Genomic DNA, 19,315 nt, shown 5'->3' with positions numbered 1-19,315 from the left:
GTGGACCCATTCTGGAGCCGGCTGGAACCGAGGCTAATTGGCAACAAGACAAATCGCTGTGGCAATTTGCCGAGAATTATGCGACAAGATCAATTTGGGCAACCGATTGGATGTTGGATGCTGGCCCCCAAGTCGCGAGGCAGGTTCAAGGTCTGCAATTGTTATAAATTTCTCACTTTCGCCAACCGGAGAAGGGGAGAATGGCGAAAATAATGAAACTCATAAAAGTTTTACGGCATTTTCGGTTTACGCCTTTCGCGCATTATAGCAGGCGTGGGGATGGACCTTGTGGGATGGGTATGATTTGAAATTAATATAACTAAAAGGTTTTACGGCGCCTCATTCAATCGCCCAGCTATATTGGTGTCGGACTGTGTGTGTGTGGTGTGTGTGGGAGTGTGTGTGGTTGTATCTGACGTCTGATACGTCTTGCTCCGTCCCGGTCTGTGGCCGTGTTCTCCCACTACCCACTACCCATTTCTCTATGTTTCTTTTTTGTTTTGTTTTTTTTTTTTTATTGATTTCCACTGCTTGGCTGGTTCGTTATTTTCTATATGTGTGCATAGTTTTTCTCCTTTTATTCTGCCAATAACTTCGCGGCAAAACTAGGAACTAGCGGATGCCTGCGGTGCGTTCCCTTCCGTTCCAATCGGCTCCGTTCCGTTTCAGAGGCGGAACGGTGGGAGTCGATGCGTTTAGTAGATGTGGCCTTTGACGCTTGGGTTCCCAGCGGCTGTGCATGTGTGCAAGAGTGTGCGTGAGTGTGGAGTGCACACCCATACACCCCCGTACACCCAGATGGAGTATTTGCTTTAACCCTCGGAAAAATTGAGCCAATGGAAAGTGGAAAGTGGACAGTGATGCAATCGAACCAACCTAGATGGGTGTGTAAATTAAGTAGGACCTTCAACTGCAGGCGCCTCAAAATCGTTGGAGGGGTTGACTTAGTTTGTAGTACAGAGATCTTTGGCTAATGCGGGACTCATTTACTTCGCTAAAAATAACTATTTACGGAGTCAACTAACCGAAATCACTAGATCGTTATAAGCTTGAAAGTGTGTCCGTGGGAGAACCCGCTCCAATAAGACACGATGGATCCCAATTGGCTTTACTATTTGACCGCATGACGCAAGGGTTAAGCCATCGCCTTCACACCACTCCACACTTCAGCCGCACGCTATGAGTACCTTAGCCATTCAGCCATATTTGATAGCAGCCAAAGCATTGAAATTGTTATTTATTTATATATGCATTCTGCTGATGCTGCGCTGCTCCTCGCCTCCCGATCAGCCCCCACCATTTGGCTTGCTTATCATAAAAAAGCGGAGCGGAAAAACCGAACTAGGAGAGCTTTTCCGCCACCAGCTGACTGTTGAAGTGGAGTCAAGTGACCAGCGTGGCCTGTCCACTGCAATATGCATCCCGAAGCAATGGCTAAGCTAAGTTTCTTCTATTTAATTCGGTTTGCACAAATATTTCCGTTTTAGTTTAAAGCGCAATATCCGCTTTCCTTTTCCCATTGCCACGTACTCTATCTCTCTCTCTCTCCCTCTCTCTCTGGGTGCAGACCCGTTCAGACTTATCCTGGCCCTGGCCTTCAGGTGTAAACACTATCTGCATTTTCACGCTCCAAACAGAAATTTATTGCATATGCTGGAGGGGGGAGGGGCAGTGTGGTAAGAGGGAATGAGACGGGGGAGGCCACATCCCATCCATGCGGTCTGTCCGGGCAATCGAAGAGCAACTTTATCGCTGCAATTGCGTCTCATCTTCCACTCGTGTCAGACGGAAAAGCAGCACTCGACTGTTGCTCTCTGAATGTATGAGTGTGTGTCTGTGTGTGTGTGCATTACGCTAAATTACATTTTGAATATTGAATTGACGCTGCTGCTAACCTAACCTTACCTTAACATACTATATACCACCCTGCCCTGCAGAGCCCCCACCTCAGCCCATCCTAAGCTGGCTCTGAAATCGAATTCGTTTGTTGCATTCCTTCAATTGAATTTTTGCGGTTCGATTCGGTTCGATTCGTTCCTCGCTGCCATCCAGACGTTCACGTTCACGTTCACTCAGAGCTGTCTTGTGGTCGTCCTGTACTTCTGCTTCCGCTCTCTTTCTCCGTTTTCTGATTCCTTTCCCTGTCCAGCTTCCTCTTCTCGATAATGCTTTCACTTCCTCTCATTTGCAGGTGACTTAAACAAATTCGCTGCACAACTAGGCAATTTAAGAAGTGGCATCACTTTCATGTCGCTGGCAACGCAAAGTGGGGGTTAGAATTCTAATTTTAGGTTACAATTTGGAACAGATCAATAAGTAAGCAACTACTACATGACCGATTGAAAACCGATTGTTTGCAGTACATCGAGTACTACCCTACCCGTCTTTTAATTTCAGACCTCGAATTGGGATCCAGCGACACAAAGTACATATATGTACGAGTACCTACAAATAATGAATTTCAATGTTGTGTTCATGTTCTTTGCTGTTTTCTAATTACGGACTATTAATTTACATCTTTTCCAGAACTTATTTGATTGATTTTTTACTGATTTTAAATACCTACTAAAATAAAATATTTACTTATTAATTTTCTAGTTATAATTACTATCCAGATCTATGAACCTATGTATAAAGAAGCTCTTAAGTGTTATTATCTATCGTACAGAATCTGGAAAATGTATAATTAATTTTCATAATTTTCCAATAAATGTTTTTCTCTTTCTAAAACGAAATGGTTCTAACATTTGGCCTCATTCAACGCTTTTTGGAACCAAATCTGTTGCTTTACTGAACTGGATCTGTGATTATTGATTTGCACATTGCAAATGGCCTGGAAAATGAAACCAATAAATTTGTCCAATTACCATATTTGGCATCGATATGAATATAATTTGTTGTGCTGCAGTCACTCCTATCTTTTCGAGTATGTATGTCTATTCAGATAATTGGCAGCAACTAGTGACACTTTTGAAAAGCCGCAAACTAGGCTTTCACTCAGTGCACTCAACGTCGCCTGCCATCAGGTTCAATAAGATTGCTGTGTCTTTGAGTTTTCGTAGACTACTTATACCTCTTAGCTCAAACGTTGCCTTGAATTTCCCCCTTTTTGCATATGATCTGTGGCTATCTCTGATTGTTCCCCAATAACAACAAATGCGGAACACAAATCAAAACTCGAGCATTTCCAGCTACTGATTTCGGGTCCATGTCTTTAGTGAGATTAGGAGCAGCATTAGCTGGACTACGTGTATTCGTGTGCGGTGTGGAGTGGTGTGGTGTGTCTATGGGGATGAGGTGGCTGGTTGGGTGCTCTGCTGGCGTTGGGTGGCTGAGCTTCAGGCTGAGTGCTTGGAGAGCCTTTTCTTCTTTCACTCGGGCATTCAGTCACGCACATGGCGCAAAACATTTCACAGACACGCAACACCTGACTACACGTACATATAACTCTGGGCATGTGTGGGTAAGTGTGTGTATGTGTGGGTGGGTGCGTGGGTGAGTGGGTGTAGATATGCATTTGCGGATGTCGCTGGGATGAGGGCTAAAAGTGAGTGGGTGCTGCTTTAGCCAGCTCTCCAACTTCTTGACTGGTTGGTTGCCTTCGCTTTTTATTACTCAACTTTGGCCGCCATCCAGGAAAGAGTCCTTTGTTTGCTCTACTGTGGCAGTGTGTGCTTTTCTGTGTGTGAGTGAGCTCTGGCAGTGTATGTGCTTGTGTGTTTGCTTGACTTGTAATAAAATGTAATTTTAATGTGTTAATTCAGTTGGCTTTGTCGCAGCATGTCAGAGCGGAATTATCCGGAGGTCAGTTGACTTCTTGGCTTCCATCGAGGACTTCGAACTGTATTTTACCAAAAGAAGAAGCTCAAGAAAGGGAAAAGGAAAAGGAAATGGGAGAAAAGGGAAAGGAAACATTCGCCATTTTCAATTAACAAGTTTTTCTATTCCACCGAGAACAACAACGAGTACAAACTGCTTTTGCAATGTTTAACAACGCTCTGCGTTGCCTAATTGATTTGCAGGTCCTTAAGTCCATGGCCCTGGCCCAGGTCTTGGCCTAGGACCTGGTTCCCACCTGCCCCCTGTGGTCGGGGCAAACGTGGCCCAAACACAAGGCCAGACAATGAGCCATGAATGCAGTTACCTCCCCGTCTGCCCGGCCCGCTCCTTCGTGCTCATTTGTTGCCAATTAGTTGTGGAGCACCGCAGTCAATTGGAAATTTTCTGCAGACAGGAACAGGTAGGAAAACTGTTGACCAGTCGACGCTAAGGGATAGGGGAGGGCAGGGCAAGGCAGGATGACAACAGAAAGTTGGTCAGGAAGGATACTCCTCTGTATCCTCCTGCCCTTGCTGATCCCCGTTGCTGCTGCTGTTTTGGTTATCCATTTATCGATGCGGCAAACTTTCGTAATGACTTTGAAAATAAAAATAGCAGAACAAATGGAAAGAAAGCGGACGAGAAGGGCAAGAGACACAGATACAGATGGAGAGCGATAGAGAGAGAATGAGTTCTGAAATTATCTCCCAACTATTGACAATAATGAGCTTTCCTAATGAGTGTAGTGCTGCACGGGAGTGGGGGGAAAATGGAAAAATGGCAAAAGGGAAAGAAAAAGGAAAAGCTTGAGGGTGCGATGTGCAAATGACAAAAGTTTTACCCCGACATTGGAATCCGGAAACATTATATTGTTTGGTGTTAATTAAGTGCTCCCAAAGAGCACCAGAGAGGATGATGAACTGGGCTTGGGGAGCCAATGGTATAACTTTGTTCGAGTATTTTATGTGTCGAAAAGTTACGATCGGCGGTGGACAGCCCAGTATCTTATTAGACCAATTCCAAAGGGTGTAGAGAGCTAATGTGTTGCCTACCCTTAGCTCTAGGATGGAGATTAAATGGAAAAGTAATTGGGGGGGAATTGATCTCGACTTTTGGCTTCATCTAAAGCCTTTGATCTTTTAACAAGTATTCTCATTCATTTTTTTGACGTGAAAATTGTTTTCCCACAGACTGCAAGGAGTCCGGAAGCCGAAAATCAAAATGAGCAGCAAATCTGCAATAAAATGTGAACAAAATTAAAGAGCAACAAAAGCTGAAAAAAGCCACACCAACTGAAATACAACAGCTCCAACAAATACACCAGCAACGGTACAACAACAGCAACAGCAACAAAAATAATGCAACAACAATACAGCCACAAGCAAAGCAAAGGCATTAGTTATTTTACAAAAGGACACCAGACACACCTAAGACATAAGCCGCTATCATTCACCCTTAATCCCTTTAAGGACACTTGACGTGTGCACGACCAACACCAACAACACCAACCAAGATTCAACAACAACTACACCAACAACAGGACAAACCGCACACTGGCACACCTTGGACAAAGTCAGAATTGGATCTGCCCCTTACTGCTGGCCATGAGCTACAGCTCCCCTCCTGTTTCTGCTCCTTGACTGTCACTTCAAGGAAACCTCCACCACACCACCACACCACCGCACTACCGCACCTCCGCCATCCGCTAGATCCTCGACCCGTCGTCTACCACCAACTAAAAGTCAGTCAAGTTGACCAGAAGTGTAGGAGTTTATAAAACAAAATGACGACAACGATGATATACAATAGATGATGATGCGCGGAAGGGGAGAAAGCAGCAGATGATGATGATGATACAGAAAGAGAGAGGATGCAGAAGATGATGAGGATGAGGATGAGGAGGATAGTAGACTAGGAGGAAACGTTGCGAAACTGGAAGCATAAAGAAAATAGATAGAAAGAACAACAAGAGCGGAAAACGTCAGACGAGGACGGGCGACCCGCATAGAAAGTGAAATAAAACAAAAATATCCACACAAGAGCTCCACTTCAGGACGAGCTCCACTTCAGTCCGCTACCCTTAGCCACTCCAGTCCGCTCAGCACCTGGCCAGGTGTCACACAGAGTGTGTGTGTGTGTGTGTGTTTACGTGGGTGTGTGCGGAAATCTGAAACCTGAAATCATCCACTTAAAAGCTAAGGGTCGATAAGTTACTGATGCCTGACAGTTTATGGAGACTAAAATTGTGGCGACTGCCTATGCCACTGGATCCTCCTTGCTCCTTACTCTTCTCACTCCATTGTCCAGCCCCTCTCCTAGTCCTCAATTCCAGCCACTTGAAGTGTGGCCAGACAAGAAGACATTTTATTTATGGTCTGTTGTGGGTTAAGGTTGAGCAGCCTTTCAAGGTGTCGTCTCGTCTCGTTTCGTCCGTTTCGGCTCGTCAAACGTTTTAGAGGTGGTTAATAGAAAGGGAGAGGGTAGGCGGAGAATGAGTAGAAGAGGAGAAGCTCCAACTGACCCCAACTACCTATTTCCCTCCATCCCTCTTACCATTTTAACCCCCACACCTTAAACTCTTATCAAATGCAATGGCAATGGCAAGAGTTTTCCTTTTCCGAGAGAGATGAATGGGCGGAGAGGAGGGAAAGGGCATTGCTCACGACATTTATTGTGGCATAAACTTGCACTTTGTTGTGGTTTGGCGTCTGGCAATGCTGTCATCATCCCCATTCCAATCATCGTCATTCCCATCATCATCATCTTCATCATCAGCTTCTGCATCATTATGGGCAACCCCATTCCCCCAACTTCATTGTCATCTTGCTGGCGTTTTGTTATTTAGCTGGCAAATTGTTTTATGTTTTGTCTTGTCTGGCAATTTGTGGGTTTCTACTAGCCAAGAGAGACTGAACGGGATAGCAACAGCGCAGAGAAAGAGAGAGATAGATAAGCTAAGAGTGGCCAACTTAAAGTCCAGCTGCAAAGTGCTCTGAAATGGGGGCATCGCATCTGACAATGTTGTTAAAGTTCTTTAAGATTCGATGCCCCTTTGGAGTGTCTCACACCTACTGCACCCCTTCCGCTCTCATTTTTCATTCCCCTGCCCTACCCCACTAAGTACTCCACCCCACCCTCCTTTGTCTTTGCTCTCTTCCACTTCCACTTCCACTCCTCCGAGAAACAGCGCTGCCATACAAAACAATTAAAAAGTTGGCGCCCAAAAGTGCCCAAAATTTGGCGGCTGGCTGAAGATGGAAATTTTGATGACTGAAGAAAACACAGCTTGTGGCACGTACTCAGAAGCAGTTGGAAAGAGAAAGAGAGATAGAGATACAGATGGAGAGGGGAGCGTGGAACGTGGAACGGGGGGAGACACACGGCAACAGTAGCTCTGGGAAAAGACAATGACACAAATCAAAAAGTTTTCCACATTCACTGTTCTCTTTCTGCTCTCTCTCTTCCACTAATTGCATGCTAATTGCTACACTCACGCACAAACACACTCTGGAACCAGCACTTGCCACATGGCGTATACGTGATTTATTTGCTCTCAATCTTACTCTGGCCCCTGCCCTTGCCAGTTCCGTTGACATTGGCCCCCCCTGCCATCAGTTGCTTAATCGGTAGTGCCAATATTTATGAAATATTTTTAAACTACGTGGCAGACAAAGTTGAGAATCAATTGCCAGACGACTGCCACGACGACGACAAGGATGCCAATGCCAAGTGACAGCTGGCGGGAGGGTCAAGAGCCGTTTGGTGCCTGAGGAGTGGCTCACATATTTGAAAGCCAATCCGTTTACTCTCATTGACAGATGCGACACATGCGTTGGAGGACCCTCGGTTCCCTTTTTCCCAACGATTCCACCATCGGGCTCGATGGGGTCATTCAATAAAACAAGTATCGCCATTTGTTGTTTGAACCTCCGCTGCCGCTACTGCTGCCGCCTCATGAACAACCATGTCACCAGGGGGTAAAAGCACTCAAATTAATAAACTCCATAAAATGTGAGGCAGACAGTTATGAAAAAAAGGAAAAACACAGGAAGCCAAAGGGGGAGAATTGTGGGGCGACGAGTGTAATCCAAAAATCGAGCAAGCGTGTTTGCAGCGTTAAGTGACCAGCAACCCCAAGGCCCCATCTATAGTTCCTGCTCTTGCTGCTGCTGCTGCTCCTTCTCCCACGTAAATCAATGTGGAGCAGGACCCAGACTGACAGACAAACTGACTGAATGGCTCGAAGGGAGAGACAGGTTAAGGGAGAGGCTGGCCAGCATGGAGAGAGAGAGAGAGAGAGCGAGCGCTGTTGCTCTTGGCCTTTCAAACGTCACAGGACTCACTCAGTCAAACTTTTGTTTTCAGCTCCAGGGGGGCCGTCGATGGGGCCTCATTGGGGACCTGGGTCATGTCAATTGTTCACTCTTCAGCGTCTGCTTTGGACAGGCATTGGAATCCGATTGTCAATGTGTTTTATACGAAAAGCCTCTGGGTGGTACGTGTAACGGGCTGCCATGGCTAGATAATTCATTCGATTTAAGGAACATTTAATTGCATTAACAGCTAACTAATTTACTGCTGGAAACGCAACAAGTTTATGAATTAACCAAATGAAAAACCCAAGCAAGTGTGTGTATTTTTAATGAGAATTGAAGAGATGGCGAGAAGATACATAGATGCCAGTAGACTGGCTGGCAATTCAATTGCTAACCAGTGGAAAATTGCTAGCATTTACACTGCTGTCTGCTGTCTTTGTTGTTGGGCAATTTGCCAGAATCAGCGAGCAGAAAGCACAGCAAAACCTTTCTCCAGGTGAGAGGAGCATTTACTTAAGGCCAAGTTTGCATAGAATCCAGTCCCCCGCTCCCCATGAGTCTCTCCTCCCCCCTTACCAGTGCAATGGCTATCAACTGTCTCCACTTTTGGCAGCTGGCAAAAGTTGCCGCCGACACTTTACCTTTTCCTTGCCTCTTTTCGTTCTCTTTTTTTTCCACAGGAGACTTTTGCAGCGGAGACTGCATTTCATTAGCCAACAACAGCAGCAGCGGCTGCCACTTTCTGCATAAGTTAGTAAATATTAAAATTTTTGCTAAGCAACAAAAAAATAGGGAGGAAAAAGGGGATCTCAGAACTGAGAACTGAGAATGAGATGACAAAAGTTGTCTGGTGAAAGTTTGTCGGTCTTGGCCTGTCCTTCCCACTGTATGGGGGACGGGGTCTGTGTCAGCCGCAGACCGCAATGTGGTAATCCCTTCCCACTGCCGGCCTGCACCGCCCCGCATAAAGGTGACTTTAATGCTGTCCCATTCAAGCACCATCAAAATGATCCAATTATGGATGGAAATGTTGATCAATTTGTAGCCAACTTTTGGTTGGCGGCCACTCAATCTTGCAGCTTGGTGTGGAATCCATGCATCCCCACACGAATAAATATGTACACACATATTCGAGTATCTGAGAAAGTTGGACAAAGTTGGAAATGGTTTGGGGACTCGCTCGATAAACTTGTGTGCAACTTTGCACCAATTAAACTTGTTAAAACGCTCGTTTTCGGTTATCCAAAAGCTGACAACTTCACTACACAAAACTCTAATTACATTTTACGAGACTTTACAGAACGTCACGAGACAGAGAAGCAGAGCAACAGAGCAACAGGGGAAGAGACAGAGACAGAGACACATATGTATGCAAATCAGCCCTTAGTTGTTCGTAATTAAAAGTTATTTTATTGTGTGTGCACTGTATTGCCGGTGCAAGGGCAAGTATGTGTTTGTTGACTGTCGAGTGGGCATTCGGCCAAAGTCAGGGGGGAATAATCACGAAAAGGCAAGCAGCTAAACATGCAGCTTTGGATGTCTCGCAAACAATAGTATCCTCAATCACCCACCTCTTATATGCATATTAAATATGTATAATTATTTAGGTCGGCTTCAAAGCATATTTTTGGATCTATAAAAGCTATGTGGAGGGTTAGAAAAGTCAAAAACAGCGCTTAAACTGATAGAGTTTAAGCGAGTTTAAATAAAAAATTTTTCAATTTGGAACATTATCTGGGTAACAAATTTATTCGGGGCTACCAGTGAGAGCTATGATAGAGGAAGAGCCATGTCACGGATGTACATACATACATACATCTCAAATATAAGAGTCGAAAAAAAGAACTGCCGAAACTTGGTCAAAGAACACCTTCGGACCTAAACAATGCCATAGATTCCACTAGAGTGTCGGATCAGATCTCCATCAATTTCGAAATATAGAACTCACCCTTCCACCGATTCTCATACCTCCTGCGAGCCAAAGGAAGTTTCGTTTGATTTGGTAACCTCTAATCTAAGTCGCATCAACTTTTAATTGGGAAAGTTCCTTGGCACTCGGACCTCTGTCTATTCCCAATTTCGGCAGCTCGGACAGTAATGTTGCTCTTACTTTGTGGTCACCGTGGCTAATGGCTAATAAACATAAAAATATGCCGTCGACCTAAAAGCGCGCTACATAAAAACCAAATTAATATATCCTTGGAGACCGAAAGTACATTAAAACTGACTCTCCGCCGCGCTCTTGGCCAACTTTCTGTGGCGGCCATGGGGGGGCGGAGGTGGAGTTGGGTCGGTGCACTCTACTTTGAATTGCTGGACAAGGGCTGGGCCTTCTGTTGGGCCATTCGCTTATCGAAGATGTGAAACTTTATTTATCCCGCCTGTGCCTTTCTCGGGTCGTAGGCAGCGGGCAGCGGGGCAGCGGGACCTTGTTTCCGTGTGGCAGGAACTGCCTGACAAGTCGGCAATTGTTGTGCAATTTTCGGCAGCGGCAGCGGCAGCTGCTAATTCTGTCAGAATCACACAAAGCAATACATCACACATGCTCCTTCAGCACACTGCCACTTCCACTACCCCAACCACTTCCAAGGACACCGCCACTCCATTCACCAGCAAATTCATGGCTCCTCTCGGAGATAGATTGCCAGATGGCCCCGTTTTTCAGAGGGGTTCGCAGCTCATGCCCTTCCTTGCCCAGGGAGTCTGTGGGTGTGTGGGTGTGTCGGTGTGTGTGTGTGTGGCATGCAACCCACGCACATTATTGTGCAACTCCCCTCACCAGTCTTGCTGTTGCTGTTTCTGTTGTGTTGCGCACTTGCCGCAGCTGAGATTGAGTCGAGTTTGGCAGTTGGCCGGGTAGTGGCAGCGGGGACGTTGCACGTTGCATGGCAAATTGCACGGCATTTGACAGCCGCATCCATTCAGCGGCATTTCCGTCTCATTTTTCTTTATTCTCGCTTTAGTTGTTATTGCTCTCTTTTGGCAGATTTGCAGCATGGAGTATGCCCCAGGGGTGTGGCAGGGCCAGCTGCTGCGTCGTGGTGCCTGCCAATCTTCTAAAGGTGCAGTTAGTCGCACAAACTCCTATTTAGGCAGTATCCGATGGCCACCATGTGCTTTGATACATTCACTACATCAAGGGGCAAAATTGGGGTTTAATTTACACATCAACCCACTTTTATGGCAATTAAAATGCGCTTTAAAGCTATGCAAGCATTTATTTACTTATTTATGTCACTAAATCAATTCATATTTTCAATCAACTATGTAAGTCCAATCACCAAGAGATTATTTCATACAGAAAGTCATCAAGTATCGCAATATATTACCCATGAATAAACCTGTACCTTCATCCAATTAATTGACCAATAAATTTACAATTCATTGAACTCGCAAATGGGTTCAGAAGTGTCTGTATTTATAAAATAACCAAAGAGCTTTCCAATAAATCAGCACAGCAAAGGATTGCCTTGTTGGATTATTGCCTTGTTATTCAGAAATATAACAGCAATAAAGAAACATCAAGTCCACCAAAGAATTAAACACAAGCGCACCAAATAATTCACCAACAAATATGGCTTAAGTCTATAACCATTTGTGAAGCGGCGTCGTGCAGCAGCAGCAGCAAGCTTTCGCTTTCTGTTTAATCCTTTTTCTGTGGTACGGCACTGCTTCTTAGCCGCAAGCTTTACCTGGCTAATAGTTCGACTTAAGTGAACGGAAAAATCGATAAATAAAACAACCACTGGGCGACTCACGACTCACCAAGTGCGTAAATTAATTGTTTTGCTGTTCAATTAAGCAAAGATAATTCCCCTAAAAATGCTCTGGCTACATGCAATCACAATTAGCCAGATACTATTGAGGCAACCTACCTACTCGTATATCGTACAGCCACAGCAATAACCATTCGAACAGCAATATCATAACAACAACAACAACAACAGGCAGCAAGAGATGCCACAACATTGAATTTTTCGGCTTACTTGCCACTCGAATGCGTCGACATTTTCAACATTGGGCCAACAATAAATATTCGCATACGAAAGGAAACCAAACGAAAATAAAGTTAAATACAATAAAATCCATTTTGGCAAAGTTGCTGATAACATTTTAGACAAATATTCAATAAATATTCGAGTCCGGGCTCAATGAAAAATATGTGCATTGGAATTTAATGCAACATCTGCCTGACAGTGGAGTTAAATCCTTTGAACAGTCGGGAATGTCCCTTCTTCTATTCCTCTCCCGTCAGTAGCCAATAAAACTGTGCAATACTCGTATGACTATCTTGTTTTCTCTTTCAACAGATTCACATACGGAAATCCGAGTAGATCCATTGCGATGTTTAATTTGTACAAGACGCACTACAGTTCTATTCATTTTCGGAGTGGTTTTTCTTGAATGTAGATCTCAGAAACTTGATTATAGGGGTTTTCCTGCAATGGCAAACAAAGAGTCCCGCACAAAGCAAGAGAGAGCACCCGAATCCCGTTTAGCACGCCTATTAATGGCTTCTTCAACGCCATCTTTTGCTGCTCTTCCTATGACACTGTGCCTCATCCTTATTCTTATCCGCATCCTGCTGCTTTAGCATTCCTTCCCTTTCCCGGGGCAGTAAGCGCGCTAAAATGTTTCAATTTAAATTAATTATTGTTTGCACCACAAGTGCCATGGAGCAGAGGCGTGGTTGGTGGCCGATGGGGCGGCAGAGAAGGATCTGCAGGCAGCACAACTTTTAATTATGGTTACAAAGATTTTTAGTCCTTGTCGATGGCTGCTGTTGCTGCTGCTGCTGCTACTGCTGCTGCTGCTGCTGGTGCTGCGAGGACTGTCTGTCTGCCAGACCAAAGCCCCATCTCCCGGCATTTCAATCCAGCCGGCGCCCCATCCCTGTGCGCCATCAACTTTGACCAACATCGATTAAAACGATGAAAACGCGGAAAATTGCGCCAACTAGGAAAACTGCAGCGCCGGCAAATGAAAATGGCAAAAGCAAAAGCAACAAAAAATACAAAAGAAATGTAAAAAAGGAAAAACCAAAGACTGGGCAAACGAAGAAAAAAGAAAAATGCAAGGCACTAGGCAAAAGTTGAACGTTTTTATTACGTCTGAAAAAGTTGTGCAAAAACGCGATTGCCGCCGCTTAAGAGTATCAGGGGTGGGGGGTTGCGGATGCGGATGGGGATGGGGATGGGGAGAGGACGGGTGGGAACCGTGGCCTGAGCGGAGTAAGGAGGGGCAGGCGACGTCATCCTCGAGTTGATTTAGGTTTTTTTTGTTTGTTTGTAATTTTAAAATGCTGTTAACTGGTTTTTTGTTTCTGGTTACTTGGATTCACCCCCAAGCCTCTTTTCTTCCCCTTTTCCAACGCCGCGCCACTCTCGAATTAAGCACAATGGGCGACAAAAAAAGGTGAGCAATGGGGGCAACGGGTGACACATTTCATTGGCTGCTGTTGACAGGTACTGTTTGCTGTAGCACTAAATAGCTGAAATTGGCAAACATTCGGCAAAATGTCTGGTTTTTGTTGTGTTACTTCTAGAGAAAGTGCACTATGCCTCTATGCAAGGCCTACAGAAAGATCAATTTTACAAAAGTACAAAATTTCTAGACAGATAGCTGATTATTCCGTCACATAGCTTTTCTTAACCAGCGACGAAGCTGGTTGCTTGGGCACTTCACTTCCCAATACTGACTGCTTTGGATCTTCCCAACGCTGGAGTCGGGACAAGGCCAGCTTGAGCAGCTTTTTCATGTATCATTACGCATTTCAAAAGCCCAGTGCTGCGGGACTAGGATCTCCTTTCAATTGAACGGAAATCGGTTGGTGTGAAGGTGTGAAGGGAGGAGTGGCAGGAAATTTCAACAAACATTAAACCCTTGTTGCCCATTGTACTGGCACTTCATCTCCCGTTTCCTTTGTTGTTGCTTACTTTCTTTCCGCTTCTCCTTTATTTTGGGGTTTTCCCCCCTTTTCTTTTCGTGAAGAGAATGGTGGACGGCGACGGGGTCGGGTACAAGAACCTGGGAACACCTTCATAACGGCAACGCTGCAAAAATTGTTGGAAATTCAATTTGTGCGAAACTTGAAAATGCCGGAGGCAACGCGAATCAGCAAACCTCAATGCCCCCCACTTTTCCCCTGGCCTTGCTTTGCCACAAATCCAAAGTCACATCAGCAGTCACTACCCCTACCAACGCCTCTCGGACGTCTTGTGTTTATCCACGAAATTTAATTGGCCTCACTTCGAGGGGAAAACAAAGAGGAACCCGACCGACCCGACGACCCGATCGACACGACCAACCAACCGAGGCTGTGTGGCGACCACCTGCCGGTAGCTCGGCCACTTGAGTCTGTTTAATTAGTGGACTTGGAAGCGAGTATTAAAGCCAGTCTGCCTGCCACTTGCCACCTACAAAAAACACACCCCAAAATACCCAAGAACAGTGACAGCTGCTTTAATGTGCCGAATAGCCGGGGTTTTGGTTGGGGACGGGCTGCAAATCCGCCGCCAGACGTGACGTGACAATAATACCGAAAAATCTGTCAACCTAATGGGAACTCCCCCGGCACTGGCCCCTTTGCCACCAGCCACGCTACTATTTGCCACCTTCCCCCCTCCCTCCTACTGCTGCGCGTAGATGCTTTCCCCTTTGGGCAACTTTCACGGTGTCTGCCTTACATGTGGCTGCATAAATTTTACGCTCATCACCTGTCGCTGCCACAGTCCCGGCCAGAGCCCCTCCCTCGCTGCTGACTGTGACCTTGTTGTTGCTGCCGCTGCCGAGTTACTTATTTAGCATAGCATACTTTGTGTGTGGGGGCTTTTTGAATATGGCACAAGGCTGCTTGCCGCTCGCTGCTGATGCTGGTGCCGGTTCACACTTTGGGAGCCCTTGGCTCGTAAACAAATTGAATTGAAGTCATAAAAGTCGTCGCCGAAAGAAGCTACCAGCGAGATGGGAATGGGGGTGGGGTAAGGAGTAAGGAGTAAGGAGTAAGGAGGAGCTCTGTGTAGCAGTGGAAAAGCCTTATGCTGAGTGTCAGTGATTGCGATGTTCCACGTGAGGGTGTGAGTGTGTTAGTATGTGTGTGTGTATGTGTGTGTTTGTGTGAGTCCCTTTCCAGTTTGCTGCTTGTCAGCGCCATTATGTCGCACTTGTTAAATCCGAGAGTGTGCCTCACTCACACAAGCATCACACAACAACACACGTACATGCAGTGATACACACACACAAGCACACACAGGGAGAGACACACATGTCGCGGCAGCTTCCCTTTTTTTATGCCTCAATAAAAACACAATACGTTACAATTGAATTGAACTCAATTGAATTTGATTGAAGTTGTAAAGCTCAGACAGGCACTGCAACTGTCTCTGTGTGCGTGTGTGTGTGAGTGTGTGTGTGTGTGGGTGAGCGGTATATAGAGAAAGAAAGAGATGCACATAGAGAAATAGAAAGAGAAGGGAAGGTAGTGGTAGTGGTATTGGCGGACGTGGAGGGATAGGGACAAATGCAATAACGTGTAGCCAGTCGAAGAGCCTGCCAAAAGGACTCAGCCTGCCATCAATGAGGTGTCATTGCCGACAACGTCGACGACGAGAACGACGACGAAGCTGAGGACCAGGACGATGAGGACAATAATGACAACCAAAGCCAACAGCGGCGACAACGATGGTGACGACGAAGAGGCTAACGACGATGATGATGATGATAAAGTGTGCCGCCATAAATACATCTGCGGAGTCAAATGTGTCGTCAATGGTGGGGTTAAGAGGCAGTCACCTTTTCAGCCATGGTGGTGGGGCATACACCCATCCATGACATCAGAATCATAGATGGAGTCGCAGTCATATTCGGAGTATCAACGGTTTCTGTTTGCCTGATATTGGAGTCGAGTCCGACATGTGCAAATACATCATTTTATTCATTTTCATATTTCATAGTCATATTGCCATATATAATGGCACTCTTGCATGTTCGGAAAGGCTTACAGATTGGCTTAGAGGGGTTTTCGGATAGGGGTTATACCTAGCATGTCGCGTATCGAGGCAGTGTCTGGATTCACGTCCTCGTTTTGGGAATCTAATTCGTTTTTCTAACAATAATAAGATGTCTGAACTATGAGGTTGCTGCTACCCCTCATGCGAAATTGTCTGTTGGAGCTTTCATGTTCTACTATAGGCCGCTAGAGTAAGGCCTCGCCCTATGCTTTTTTGAGTGTACGTTTTTCTAAGTCTTGCTAAATTATCAGCTTGCTTTGTCACCATTTTGCCTGTCCCATTCCATACTCAAGCGGACTTAATATCGCTCGAATACGTATACTCGCACCGCTTCGGGGTATCGGTATCCCGCTCAAATCCGTTCCGGGTGTGCAAAACGCACGTTCATTTTTTTGCGTGGGGTCCAGCACAATCTGCAACCTGCAACTGGCAACTTTCCGGATCTCTAATGCTAATGGACAGACAGGGGGGGAGCGTGGAGAAAAGGGAGAACCCCAGAAAGAAGACACCTTGCGCGCGATAGAAATATAAATAGAACTATAAATAGTGGAAAATAGACGAAATTGAAAATAAATATTAAGTGTGGCATCAGTTTATGGGTGGTCGACAAGACGCGGTCAAGGGTAATGGTCAGAGCAACCCAGAGGAGAGATGGCAAACAAAACAGCGAGCAAAACAATAGACCAGCCAAATCAATAAACAAACGAAATTTTTGCATCTCCAACTGGCCGACTCCCGGTTTATTTTACACTGAAAACGAAACAAAAATTTGTAGATTCACTTCCGATATCCAATTGGGATGCATATAAAATTTTTTTTTTTTTCTCATGGAAAAGATTCGGAAATCGAATAAGGCTAGTGTAGGGTCTCCCAGCCCGATATACCCCAACAAGTTACGTGAACATCATAGCCAAATCATAGTGGTGTTCTTTCCGATCTGTTCCTTTCTTGCCTCTCTGTATCCTGCACTCTTCGTTGCTGCAGTTACAGCATTTAAGCGCGTCCTATCGCGCTCTGTCTATCGGACTATCGCTGGTTTTCAGTTCGAACGCTCCAACGCTCTCCTTCTTTCGGTCTCGCGCTTGCATTGTGATCTTCATCTTTTCTCGTCGCAATCACCCTGACTCAAGTCGCATAATGTAGCTCGTATGTAGCTCCCAAGAGTGGCGTGGCTATAAGGAAGGAAGGCGCCCCAAGAGCGTTGAAAAGTGCCTCGGAGCATGAACCATACTAACATCAGAGCCTTGCATTCTATGATATTTTACAGAGCTATGAATAATAATCCTAAATGCATTGGTACATCGAAGAATAGTCATTACCGTTTTACATATGTACATACGTTCCATAGGTGTACCAGTGCACCCTTAGAACATTTTTGTACTTATGCCTTTCCTGGGCAACACCACAAAGTGCTCTTCTATGGCAGGCCCAACCTTCAGGTAGTCTTGTGTATCTTGCCCTGTCTTCCGATCGGATAAAACCCATCTATCCGAACTTCTCTATATAATGTCCTTTCTCCGTAATTTAGTCCGTAATTAATTAAGGAATCCGAAAGTACATACATGTGTGCAACATTAAACGAGGGGGAACGTTGCGAGTTGCTGCGGAGACCGCAACTCTACATTTATACCCGATACTTAGTCAGTATGGCTCTCCTCCGGCAGACGGCCTCCGGCTAATATTAAACGACACGACAAAGAGTGCGTGCGAGAGAGACAGAAAATCAGTCTGAGCGTGACGTCGGGCGCTACGTAGCCAGTGCAAATTGATTTGTTCCTTTTGGCTATAAAAATGATCTGATCTGATCCAGATCAGGATAGATATGGTCATTCTCTATGACTGTGCGTTTTTAGTTTTCTCGAATCTGCAATATTATGGATGCAACAGATTTTCGTCCTTTGTGGGGGTGGAAGGGGGTGGGGCGAAATTTTGATATCTACGTTTTAAAGTGAGATCTAAACGAAGTTTGGATACCCAATTTGATTGCTCTAGCCTTAACAGTCTCTGAGATTTGTGGATGCCACAGATTTTCGCCTTTGTGGGGGCGGAAAGGGGCGAGGCAAAGTTTTGAAATATACTTTTAGCAGTGACATATCACAGAAGTCCGGATAAAACGTCGTTGCTCTAGCTCTTATAGTCTTTGAGCTCTAGGTGCTGATAGGGACGGACAGACGGACGGACGGACAGACAGACAGGGCTCAATCGACTCGGCTGTTGATGCTGATCAAGAATATATATACTTTATGGGGTCGGAAACGATTCCTTCTGGACGTTACACACATCCATTTTCACCACAAATCTAATATACCCCAATACTCATTTTGAGTATCGAGTATAAAAACACCCAATTTGTCAAATTTTCGCAACCAAAGCCACCCGTTCAATTCAATTCAAGGTAAAGTGAAACAATTGTCATTTCTTTAATTATATTTATTAACATGCTAGAATTGTATTAAACATTAAAATGTGTGTTCGCCATACCAACGGACTCGCCATTAGCCTTGAGTTATTTAACGAGAAATTGTGAATGTGTAGTGCGTGAATATGTGCGTGTAATAACCTGTAGTATGTCACCTCTATAAAAACCTAGGAAAGCTGTGATGGGTAATGATAAATTAGTTCGCGGTGCATCCTCTATTTGCCACGGCTTCCACTTACCCCGTCAAAAGCTGTACGCTGTCCGTCAAGGATGGCTGTGTACCAGAGTAGATTGTTCGCCATATTAAGTAGAGTTGTCGCCTTGTGATCCGAGGGTCGTGGGCTCGCCAGAAACACATTTTGTTTGTGTAACTCCAGCAGCAGAAGTTGTTCCATCCTACGGAGAGCGTCACATCAGTTTACAGGGCTTTCCTAGCAGCATTGTCTCGCATAACGTTGTGCGTGTATGTGCCTTGGCTGACTAGAAGAAGAACGAAGAGCATTGAGGGTCGAAACTGGCTTGCAACGGCGGCGCTGCTGTTTAACACTCACTATATCGACGTTAGGCATATCTGCTATTAGCCTAACGAGGCATTTTGTGTGCCGATTTGTGTAAGTGCTCTTCTGGTTTTTTTCACATTTTAAATTTTACTAAAATTTTATTTTTAACACAACAATTTTGTTATTTGTATAACCGAAACTAAGTTTTTTTTAGGAGATGTTGCCCCTATGGAGCCCGAAACGATACTGAAT

The 19,315-nt window shown here is 45.2% G+C and overlaps 1 long non-coding RNA gene across 1 annotated transcript; it reads right to left on the bottom strand.

Annotated features, from left to right (window-relative positions):
- Positions 1-18,553: 18,553 nt before the first annotated feature.
- LOC113566625 lies at positions 18,554-19,207 on the bottom strand. Its single transcript, XR_003409169.1, has 3 exons — positions 19,115-19,207; positions 18,803-19,043; positions 18,554-18,739 (listed from the first exon to the last, which is right to left on the bottom strand). It is a non-coding gene; the product is annotated as an uncharacterized LOC113566625 (long non-coding RNA).
- Between the last annotated feature and the right edge of the window lie 108 nt (positions 19,208-19,315).

This window comes from Drosophila persimilis, unplaced genomic scaffold (genome assembly GCF_003286085.1).
Source record: "Drosophila persimilis strain 14011-0111.01,24,50 unplaced genomic scaffold, DperRS2 tig00000804-arrow-arrow-pilon, whole genome shotgun sequence".
Lineage (NCBI taxonomy): Eukaryota > Metazoa > Arthropoda > Insecta > Diptera > Drosophilidae > Drosophila > Drosophila persimilis.
Note: the sequence above shows the minus strand (reverse complement) of the source record. Positions and strands in the feature narration are given on the sequence as shown.